Source organism: Microcebus murinus, chromosome 24, assembly GCF_040939455.1.
Source record: "Microcebus murinus isolate Inina chromosome 24, M.murinus_Inina_mat1.0, whole genome shotgun sequence".
NCBI classification, from domain to species: Eukaryota; Metazoa; Chordata; class Mammalia; order Primates; family Cheirogaleidae; genus Microcebus; species Microcebus murinus.
The window spans coordinates 18,172,574-18,183,011 of NC_134127.1; the positions used below are offsets into that span (position 1 = coordinate 18,172,574).

Genomic DNA, 10,438 nt, shown 5'->3' on the forward strand with positions numbered 1-10,438 from the left:
TCATACACTTCAGTTCTCAGCACTATCTACATCATTCAGCCCAAGGCCCCTTTCTCATTTATTTTCCCCTGTTCAATCCCTGATCCTTATTCCCATCCTCCTTGCCTGCCCAGACATCTACTCTGATGTGCTGGATGTGAGTCCTTTAGTATTGTGTGTGTGCATGTGCTTTGGTTTACATAAACAATGTTTTGTTATAGACCTCATTTTGCATCTTATTTTCTCCCTTAACATTAGGCTTTTAGATTTAGCCACATTTGCTCTTTGGGCATCTGGATCACTGCTTTTAACTCCTGCATGCTGTGATGATATGCATCCATACATTTTCCATGTCCCCTGCATTTTCTCAGAAACAGACACTCTAGCTCGCCTTTGACCCCTGGATACCACAGAAGTTATGATGATTTAACTGATATCAACATCCTTATCCCCTTGGGATCTGCACCAAATTTTATCTTGCCATTCCCCATTCTTTGCTTTTCTACAATTATCTCACTTATTTATGGCTTCATCATCCCTTGTCTAGTTATTACAAAGGTCGCCTTGCCCACAGACTCTCACCTCTCCTGCTGCTAAATTCTGCTCACGTTCAAGGCTCAGAGAAGCCAATTGCCCACCTGTGCTTGGTGTCTAAGCCCCTCCATCACGTATTTTCTGTTCCAGTCATTTGCTGCAGAAGCCACAATCCCAGATGACAGATGATTAACTGTTGCAAATGCAGGGGTCTTTCACCTGGTTAGGTTTTGTTGTTCTCAGCTGCACAGGGAAGTTGTAGCCTATTCATCTCCTCATAGAGCCCAGTATCCTAAGTGGTACATTTACAGTGTGCTCACAGGGCTTTGTGGGTACAACAGTGACATCTAGATTTGTGTTGAGCCAGTGTCCTCTGCCTATGTGCCAGGAAAGCAGTCCTTCCTGGGAGGTCTGGCTTAGCAGCAGATAGATGAAGACTCATCACCTGGAGGTGGGTGTGGTCATGGAGAGGGTGAGGGTGGGCCAAGGAGCAATGAAGAGGCTTCCAGCCCTTTGGTGCTGCTGGGTACTAATTTTGATACAGTGTGCTATTAGGCATGAATTAGCCTCAATTAATCCCTGGGGACAGGCACATTATGCGTGCATATGTATCTGAGCCTGCATGCAAATGTATGCATGTGTGTATGTGAATATGCATGTGTGTATGTGCATATGTGTGTGCAACTGTATGCATGTGTATGCATGTGTGTGCATGTGTGTATGTTTCTTTGCATATGTGTGCTGGGGCAGGGAAGGGGAGGATGGAGGCATGAAGGAGTTTGTCCATGCTATAGTTGCTTTGAAAGGACAGGCCACAAGGTGGGGCTCGGATGCACCCCTCTCTCAGCTATCTAGCCTTCCTCTTCCCCAAGGCGTCCAAGGATAGCAGGAGTGAATGGAAGGACCATTTGATGGTCCTGCCTTCCAGGCAGCCAAAGCAAAGTGTGCTGGGCAGTAGGGCTGGAGATGCATGAGGCAGGACCTCTTCCTTCTTGGGCTGCCCACATATTTGAGTTTTACTCCTGCCTGTATCATCTTTCATTTTCTACTCATTTTTCTGATTCCCAAGATTTTTTAATCATTTTGTTTTCTTCTCTAAGTATGCCTGAATGTATTCGCCCTCTCTCTTCCTAAAGGGATCACTGATTTGGAAGTTCCTTACTTATTCCTGATCCCATTTTTTTGTTCTTTCTTCAGTAAGAGATGTAAATGTTGTAGCTAGACCAGTGGTCACTCATCTCCCAACTACATTTCCCATCCTTTTTGCAGTTAGGTGGGGCTTGTGGCATTACGTGGACAATGAGAAACGAGGAATCATGTGTGCAACTTCTGATTTGTGATTCTAAAGAGAAGAGTCAAGTGCCACTCCATATGATTTCTATGCTTCCCTTTCTCATTGGCCAGACTGTACAACAGTTGGAAGCTTAATTAGTCATCTTCAGACACAAATGGAAGCCAGAGGTTGAGGTTGGATGAGCAAGACAATAGATTCACCAACTCTACAGAGCGGCCATATCAGTCTTGACATGATTGTGCTAGGGCTGCTCGTGAGGGAGAAATTAATTTCTGTTTTGTATCAATCCCTATAGTTTGACCTTCATTGGAACAGTCAAACGTGTATTCTATTACACAGATACAAGCTGTCCAGTCTCATAGTTACCAAATCTGTGGATGCTATTTCCATGATTTCTTTTCCTAATATATATTTAAAGTGGACTTCTTTAAAATATATATATATATATTTATTTGTAATTATTATGTGTACATAATGGTTGTTTATCTTTATAGAGTACATGTGATGTTTTAATACAGGATCATAATGTGAATCAATCAAATCAGGGTAACTGGGATATCCATCACTTCAGGCATTAATCATTTCCTTGTGTTAAGAACATTCCAATTCCACTCTTTTAGTTATTTTAAAGTATACCTTAATTTGTTGTTGATTAAAGTCACGTTGAAGTATAATCAAATATTGTTCATACTATGTAACTATATTTTTTCACACATTAACCATCCCCACTTTGTTCCCTGCCTCCCTACTACCCTTTCCAGCCTCTGGTAACTGTCGTTCTACTCTCTGTCTCCGTAAGATCAATTGTTTTAAATATTTAGCTCCCACATATGAGTGAGAACATGTGATGTTTGTCTTTCTGTACTTAGCTTATTTCACTTAACATAATGTTTTCCAGTGCCATCCAGGTTGTTGCAAATGGCGAATATCATTCTTTTTGTTGCTATATAATATTCCATTGTGTATATATACCACAATTTCTTTATCCATTTATCTGTTGATGGATACTTAGGTTGACTCCAAATCTTGGCTATTGTGAATAGTGCTGCAATAAATATGGGAGTGCAGATATATTTTTAATATACTGAATTCCCCTCATTTGGATATATGCCCAGTTGTGAGATTGCTGGGTCATATGGTAGTTCTACTTTTAGTTTTTTGAGGAACCTCTATACTGTTCTCCATAGTGGTTGCACTAATTTACATCCCTACCAACAGTATATGAGGGTTTCCCTTTCTCCACATCCTCACCAGCATTTCTTATTGCCTGTCCTTTAGATAAAAGCCATTTTAAATGGAGTGAGAGGATATTTCATTATAGTTTTGATTTGCATTTCTCTGATGACTAATGATGTTGAGTATTTTTGCATATACCTGTTGTCCATTTATGTGTCTTCTTTTGAGAAATGTCTATTCAGATCCTTTGCCCATTTTTTTTTAAACCGGATTATTTAATTTTTTTTTTCCTGTTGAGTTGTTGGAGCTCCCTATGTATTATAGTTATCAACCCCTTGTCAGAAAGGTAGTTTGCAAATATTTTCTCCCATTCTGTGGGTTGCCTCTTCCCTTTGTTGATTGTTTCCTTCACTATACAGAAGCTTTTTAGCTTGATGTGATCCCATTTTCCCAGTTTTGCTTTGGTTGCCTGTGCTTTGGGGATATTACTCTAGAAATCCTTGCCAGGACCAATGTTCTACAGTGTTTCCTCAATGTTTTCTTTTAGTAGTTTCATAGTTTCAGGTCCTAGATTTAAGTCTTTCATCCATTTTTATTTGACTTTTGTATATGGCAAGAGATAAGAGTGTGGTTTCACTCTTCTGCATATGGATATCCAGTTTTCCCAGCACTGTTTATTGAAGAGACTGTCCTTTCCCCACTATATGTTTTTGGCACCTTTGTTGAAGATAAGTTCACTGTAAATGTGTGGGTTTATTTCTGGGTTCCCTATTCTGTTCCACTGGTCTACATGTCTGTTTTTATGCCAGTACCATGCTGCCAAATCTATGATTTTGAAACAGCTATGGCTTTTGAGTAATTTTGGAGCTGTCAGAATATTTCAGAAAAATGCAGCAAGATTGAGCATTATTTAAGTAATTCTTAGAAATTGTCATTATGTGTTATGATTTTATTACTCGATTCATGCAGGTTTATAGACACATTTTTGAGTCAACATAAGTATACAACATTACATTTTTTTTTGGTAACTATGTTTGCTCTAACGTCATGAGAGTCTCAAAAAGACAAAGTGTTATCAGATATTCCTTCCCGAGAGGTCCTAATTCTGCAGCAAATTGGCTGAATAGAAAGAACGCTTGTCCAGAAGTCTGAAAGCATGAATATGATTCTTGTTTTTCCTCTAAGGAGTTGAGTGACCCTTGCAAGTAAAATAAAGGCACTGGATATAATAATCTGTAATATCTTTTTCAGATACAAACCTCTGTGATTTTATGACTTGGAGTCTGGATGCTGAAGCTAGGATATAGGTCTCCCTTAGCCACTTATTAACTAAGTCTGGATGAGTTGTTAGCTCCCTGAGCTCTACTATCTTCCCTTTTAATGTGGATTAAGAACCTTTGCCAGAGCAATTTCATAAGGAAGCTGTAAGAACCAAATAGAACAGCAGATGTGAAAGTGCTATGTACAGTATAGCTATACATAATATATTCATCACAATTTGTATTCTACTTAGTTTTTGTTTCATCTTAATTCTTCCTTTTCACTTTTATTGGTAAGACAGGGATTGGCTTCTCTCTTATGTGAGCACCTCATTCCCCAGTCCTGTATTTCTACAACTCTGCCACACACCTCCTTGACTGTTCAATAAAGAAGGGCTTTTGCTAGCAGATTCCTGGATCTGTATGGTTATATAGAGGGAGATGCAGCCCATGAGGAATTATAGAGGGTTTGGTTAGGATAGTTACATTAAATTGACTTACATGGGAAGGAGCTTTGAGAGAAGGAAAGGAGAGAAAGTGAAGAAAAATCACTCAGCTGGGACTCTGGGGGAGAGTTCTAGGGATTGTGTGCAGAGGGTTTTGGAGTAGCTGCAGGATGTGAAAGAATCGAGTAGTAGAAGAAATGGCTTTGGGAAGAGTTACTGTGGCTTATGAATTAGATGCTCACAATCTTCAAGAGACATAAATAATGCTTGTGATTCCTTTTTAATTACTATTTAGTGGCAGGACTTGCCTTTTTAAAGATGAGTCCCGAAGAGACTGTGTAATATAGCAGATCATTTATCACATCATGATGGATTTAAAGCTATTCAGGAATTTTTGATATCTGTAACTAGGAAGAACATTCTGTGGACCACCTGCAAAGGGAAGGTGTGTGGAGTTTGGGGATGGGCAGTCAGGAGGGCAGGTCCCATGGTGCTTTATACTAGGGTCCCTATGCTGGCTACATGTCATAGGCAAGAACCAGCCACCTGTGCTCAGGGTCTGGGCCAGTTGGTGGGTTTGGGCTGCAAATCTATTGCCAGCCATTAGCATTTCCAAGGCCACATACTGAGCAGCATGGCTGAGGCTTTGCAAGCTAAAGGGTACTTTGATGTTGCAACCAAAAGAATTAGAGCAACTCAGCAAGCAAAGGATGCAGGAGGTGATAGGTTTGTAGGAGTGACAACCCAAAACCCTAAGTTCTTATTGCACTGCTGTGCTGTGGTAAGAAGGCCAGAGAAGTTGTCTAGTAACATCAATGAGGGGGAAGGTTGCACTGTGCAAATCTTGAGGTAGACAAATGAATGATGATGACATTCAGATGTAGTCATGTGATACTGGAGCCCTGTCAGTTGTCAGAGAAAAAGGCCAGTCCTTGAGCTGTTGCTCTGGTCTATTCCCCATCGGTGACCAGATCTAAACCTTGCAGAGAGTATTGAGGTCTCTTCAATCCTGGGCAAACCCAGCTTCTTTAGGGCAAGCACCCTTCATATCACACTTTTTTCCTATAGTCATCCTCTAATTATAAGTTTTGATGAGGATCGTAACCAGAAGCTAAATGAAGCAGCCATCAGAAATGATGTGACTGTCTGCAGCATTTTTCAGGGGTGGGCAGGTGGCAGATCTGAGATGGCCTGGAACTGCTTTGACTGACCCCTTTCTCAACCTTTCACCTGGAACTCCTCCTCCATACCCACCCACACCAGATGTCAGTAGCACCTGAAATGGTCTTCTGAGCTGGTCCTCTGTCTGGTCTGTGCTTTCTTCAGGTCTTGACATGTAACAAAGTATGTTCTGACTTACAGTATAGCATTGTGGTTAAAGACAGGGATTGTGGAGCCCACCTGCTCAACTTGAAATCCCAGCTCTACCACTTACAAGCTGTGTGACATAAAACAAGTTGTTCAATCTCTCTGGGCCTATAAAATTGGGCCAATGACAGTATCAAACTCAGTTTTGTTGTGAAGATTAAATGAACTAATACAGAATTAGCAGAGGCTGGTACACAAATAGGTTTAAGAAATTATCATTGATGTTGCCTAGTGTAGAACAATGCTTCTCAAAGTATGGCCCCAGGACCAACCATGCCATAGTCTCAGGCTGGGCTCTGCCCCATACTGGGGAACTAAAATCTCTAGGGGCAGGGCCAAGCACCAACACTGTCAACAAGCACTCCAGGCAATTCTTAACTACAGTTGGAGAACCACTGTGAGAGGCAGAATTTTACAGATGCTCCACCCACACCCCACCACAATATAGCTGTTCCTGGTTGTTCAAACATTAATCTAAGTGCTGCTATCAAAGGAGTTTTCATTTGGAATTAAAGTCTCCAGTCAGATGACCTTAAAATATGGAGATTATCTGGGTGGGCCTGATCTAACCATAGGAGCCCTTTTAAAGGCAGAAGACTTTGGAGAGATTTGGCAGAAACGGTTATTCTAAACTTTACTGGTTTTAAAACAGAGCTGGCCACATGAGAAGAAATGAACACAGCCTTAAGAAGCTGAGAGATACACTCTTGGTTGATAGCCAGCAAAGAACGGGAGCTCAGTCCTACAACCACAAGGATCTGAATTCTGTCGACCAATGACCTTACAGAGAGAATGCAGCCCTGCTGACATCTTGATGTCAGTCCCGTGAGACCCCAAACAGAGGACCCAGTTCAGCCTCCCTGGACTTCAGACCTACAGAACTAACTGTGAGATAATGAATGGGTGCTACTCTAAGCTGCTGAACTTGTGTCAATTTGTTACATGGCATCAGAGAACTAATACAACCACGGGTGGGGTGGAAATAGACTGGGCTTGGAATATCTTACAGGATGTACAGCCTCTGGCAAGTTACTGAACCTCCTTTCCTTCTTCTGTAAAAGAGTGCCAATAAATAATGTGGTCTTCACAGAATCGTTGTGAGAATAAAGTGAAATGAGATGCACGAAAAGGCTTTTGTGGGGTGAAATAACTAACCCTTTATACAAAATAGGAATGCATGAATTTTTCATTTCCAAATATATCTTTTCCTTTGGGGTTTATTCAAAACACCAGCAGACAAGCTTTTTTGTAAACAGACAGGTCCCCAATAATGTGATGTGGTTCTAAGGCTCAATGGATTATTCTTCCAACTTAGATATATGCTCCCTTAACACTGCCTAGAGCCGCAAGCCTTGGGCTGTTTTTGCCCAGAGATTGTTGGTCCCCAAGAAGTTGTTGCTGGAATGGCTCATCCTCATTTTGGGGGTGTTCTCTCCACATCCCAGGGCTCGGGCTTGGGTAGCAGGCACTCCTGCCTCTCTAGCGATATGAGCAAGCCATATGGAGACATTTCCCCTTAGTTGTCTATCTACTCCCAATACCACCAGCTCTGCTCCTCCTTTAGTGGAAGTGCGTCTTGTGCAAATACTTTGACAAAGCACTAGGTGAGGGGAGGACACCCCGAGGATGGTTTGGAATCACAGTCGGGTCTCCCTGAATCAATTAATGAGCCTTTCATTAGTGGGATATGAAGGTAAAGTCCAATGCTAATGGGACTGACTATATAACAGAAGGCATTTTAGACGTTCCCTTCTAAAGGGGAGAGGATATGAGATCATTGCCATTAAGGAGGGAATGGGGGTGGGGTGGTGGTGGTGGGGAGAACAGAGGCGACGGCCAGAGGCCAAGCACCTCACATTTCCAGGGTCACCGTTCACACAGACTATGACATGTAGCCTTGTTAGAAATGTCTGATGGGAGATTTCATTACACTTCTGCAGATTTGTGTGTCATGTAAAATCTCTTCCTTCTCTCCCCATGAAATCTAAATGAAATGCACATGCCTTGGGAATGCAGTGTTTGGGAGGATATGGCCAACTACTATCCACAGACTCAAGCTGGGCGTGATAAAAGATCCAAGGCCCAGGTAGTGAAGAGAGAAATCGAGTGCAATTCTTGAGCACCTCACTGTGTGTCAGGCACTGTGCTGGACTATATAAATAAAGGTATAGACACACACTCCTTGCACAAGTCTAAATCTTCATGATAATCTCAGAAGATATTTGTATTCCTATTGAACAGCAGAAAGAGCTCAGAGATACTAATTGATGCATCAATACAACAGAGCAATCCGTGGCAGGGCTGGGACTAGACCCCAGCACATGTCCTTCCTGCTGCTCTGTGTTGTCTGCCTTAAAGATGAAGTGAAATATGGCCAAAGGGACTTCCCATTTTCTCATTTCATCAATAACTCCCAGAAATCCTGATGCCGGGGCACTTGGAGGAAATCAAGCCCCAGAGAGCTCGAGCCAGCTATCTCACCAGAGTCATCAATCGTAGGGCGGGGGGAGGGGGGGCTTGAAGCTGACAGCCAGGCGCACCTGCTGAGTGACATTGTCAGAGTGGTTTGGGGAAAACATCCCACTCTCTCTTCTTAATACTGTCTAACAAGGGGAAACAAATATCTTCACCTTTCCGCCCTCTGATAGAGAAATCTATGCCCTGAATTTTCAAACAGCAGCTCAAGAAACAAATAACCTTTGTCCCTCTAATTTATCATTTTCGTAACTCGATAATGCTCCTCCAGCTGGGCCGCAGTATTATAATGAAGCATCTCAGATAGATCTTGAAGCTTAATGAATACAAAGAAATTAAACTCCCAAACCTGCTGATTTGAACAATCACCACTGCCCACCCCCAAACCCTTTTTGGGTATATTTCTGAGCCATTAAAGAAACTAATTACTTTCTCTTCCATTCACGCAATAACCGAGGTCAGACTTGAATGTGTAAGCGATGAATGGCTCACCCCTCTGACTTTGCATGAGCGCAGGCAGAAATTACCTCTCACAGTGATGAGGCTGTCTCTCCTCGCTACCTTGCTGAAGACATAGAGTATTTTACAGAAACATTGGGCAGGGACCTGCCTTTGTCATAACTGTATGACTTAGGGCAAAAATGAATTTAAAAATGCCTGGGAACGAAAGGGAAGAAGCTGTGTTTTGGGGGCCTCTATTGAGCCGTCAAGAGCAGCTGCCAGAGCAGGTTGGTCACTAGAGGGGATGGTGGCCAGTGGGGGAGACGAGGACGGCGGGGACTGAGCAGGGACAGGGTGACAGGAGAGTGGAGGAAGCCAGCCTGTTCAACACCCTGAAATGATGAGAAGCACCCCCTGTGCTGTGGGAAACCATTCCTGTGGTTGACAGTGACACTGAACCATTGGTGGAGAGACCTGGGGAGACCAGCAGGTGAGGAAGAGGAAGAGGAGAGTGGCCAGGAAGAGGGATGAGTCTGGATAGGGAGTGCTTGAAAGCATAGGCTCCACCTTCAGGCAGACCTGGAGCACCTCTTGCTCACTTGTGGTGAGGCCCTGGGTAATAAACCCTTGTGTCTCCATCCACAAAGCAAGCACGGTCACTCAGTGGGTTTTTATGAGAATCAAATGAAACTCATCAGTGTAGCCCAATGCCTGATACACAGTAGGTTAACCTCAAATAGGTCAGTGTAGCCCAATGCCTGATAGACGGTAGGTTAACCTCAAATAAGTAAGACTTACAATAAGGTAAATTCTAGGTATCGATGGAAGTCTTGAATTCTGGGAGAAGGAGATAGGGGCTGTGTGGCCCTGATGGGGACAGAAAGTGAGTGGGAATTATTGAATCAGATACTCAGAGGCTCCAGGAGGGTGGGGACCCACCACTCCTACTCTGATAAGCCAAACTCTCCCCAGGGCCATTCCAGATAAACCAGCCAGGGCAGAAGTGACACTGAAGGGAGTCATTTGTTCATTCAGCAGTTAGGAGCCCCTAATGTCTGTCAGGCACAGAGGACAGGGCGGGGAAAGGAAAATACATGCATTTCAAAGTCTCTAGCTTGGAGTCCCCTACAGTGCCAGCCAGAGAGACAAAATGCCTAGACAGGAGAAAGGACAGCAAAACAAAACTTTCTATCCTGGGAGTCAAACACTAAGACTGATAAAAATATACAGGAATGTCTCGAGTTTGACGTGCATTAAATCCCTATAGGTCATCCACTTCTGCCGTGAAGAGGCCAGGAAGAGGGAATAAGTTCAGAAGATAGGAAGCTTCCCAAGGGCTGGGGTCACTTTTCAACCTAATTTCAGTTGACCCTTTTATACCTTGTCCCTGCCCCACAGGCCAAGTGAGAATAAGGTCAGAGTCTCAGGTCTTCCTGAGTGCTGGGAAATCTATCCCACTCACTGGG

The 10,438-nt window shown here is 43.0% G+C and overlaps 1 long non-coding RNA gene across 2 annotated transcripts in view; it reads left to right on the top strand.

Moving 5' to 3' along the window:
* Positions 1-7,813, top strand: part of LOC105882564 (uncharacterized) — a 196,892-nt gene extending 189,079 nt beyond the window's left edge. For both annotated transcript variants that reach the window (XR_012914693.1, XR_012914692.1), the window contains exon 5: positions 6,709-7,813. This is a non-coding gene — a long non-coding RNA (uncharacterized LOC105882564). The remainder of the gene's footprint in view (positions 1-6,708) is intronic.
* Positions 7,814-10,438: the final 2,625 nt, after the last annotated feature.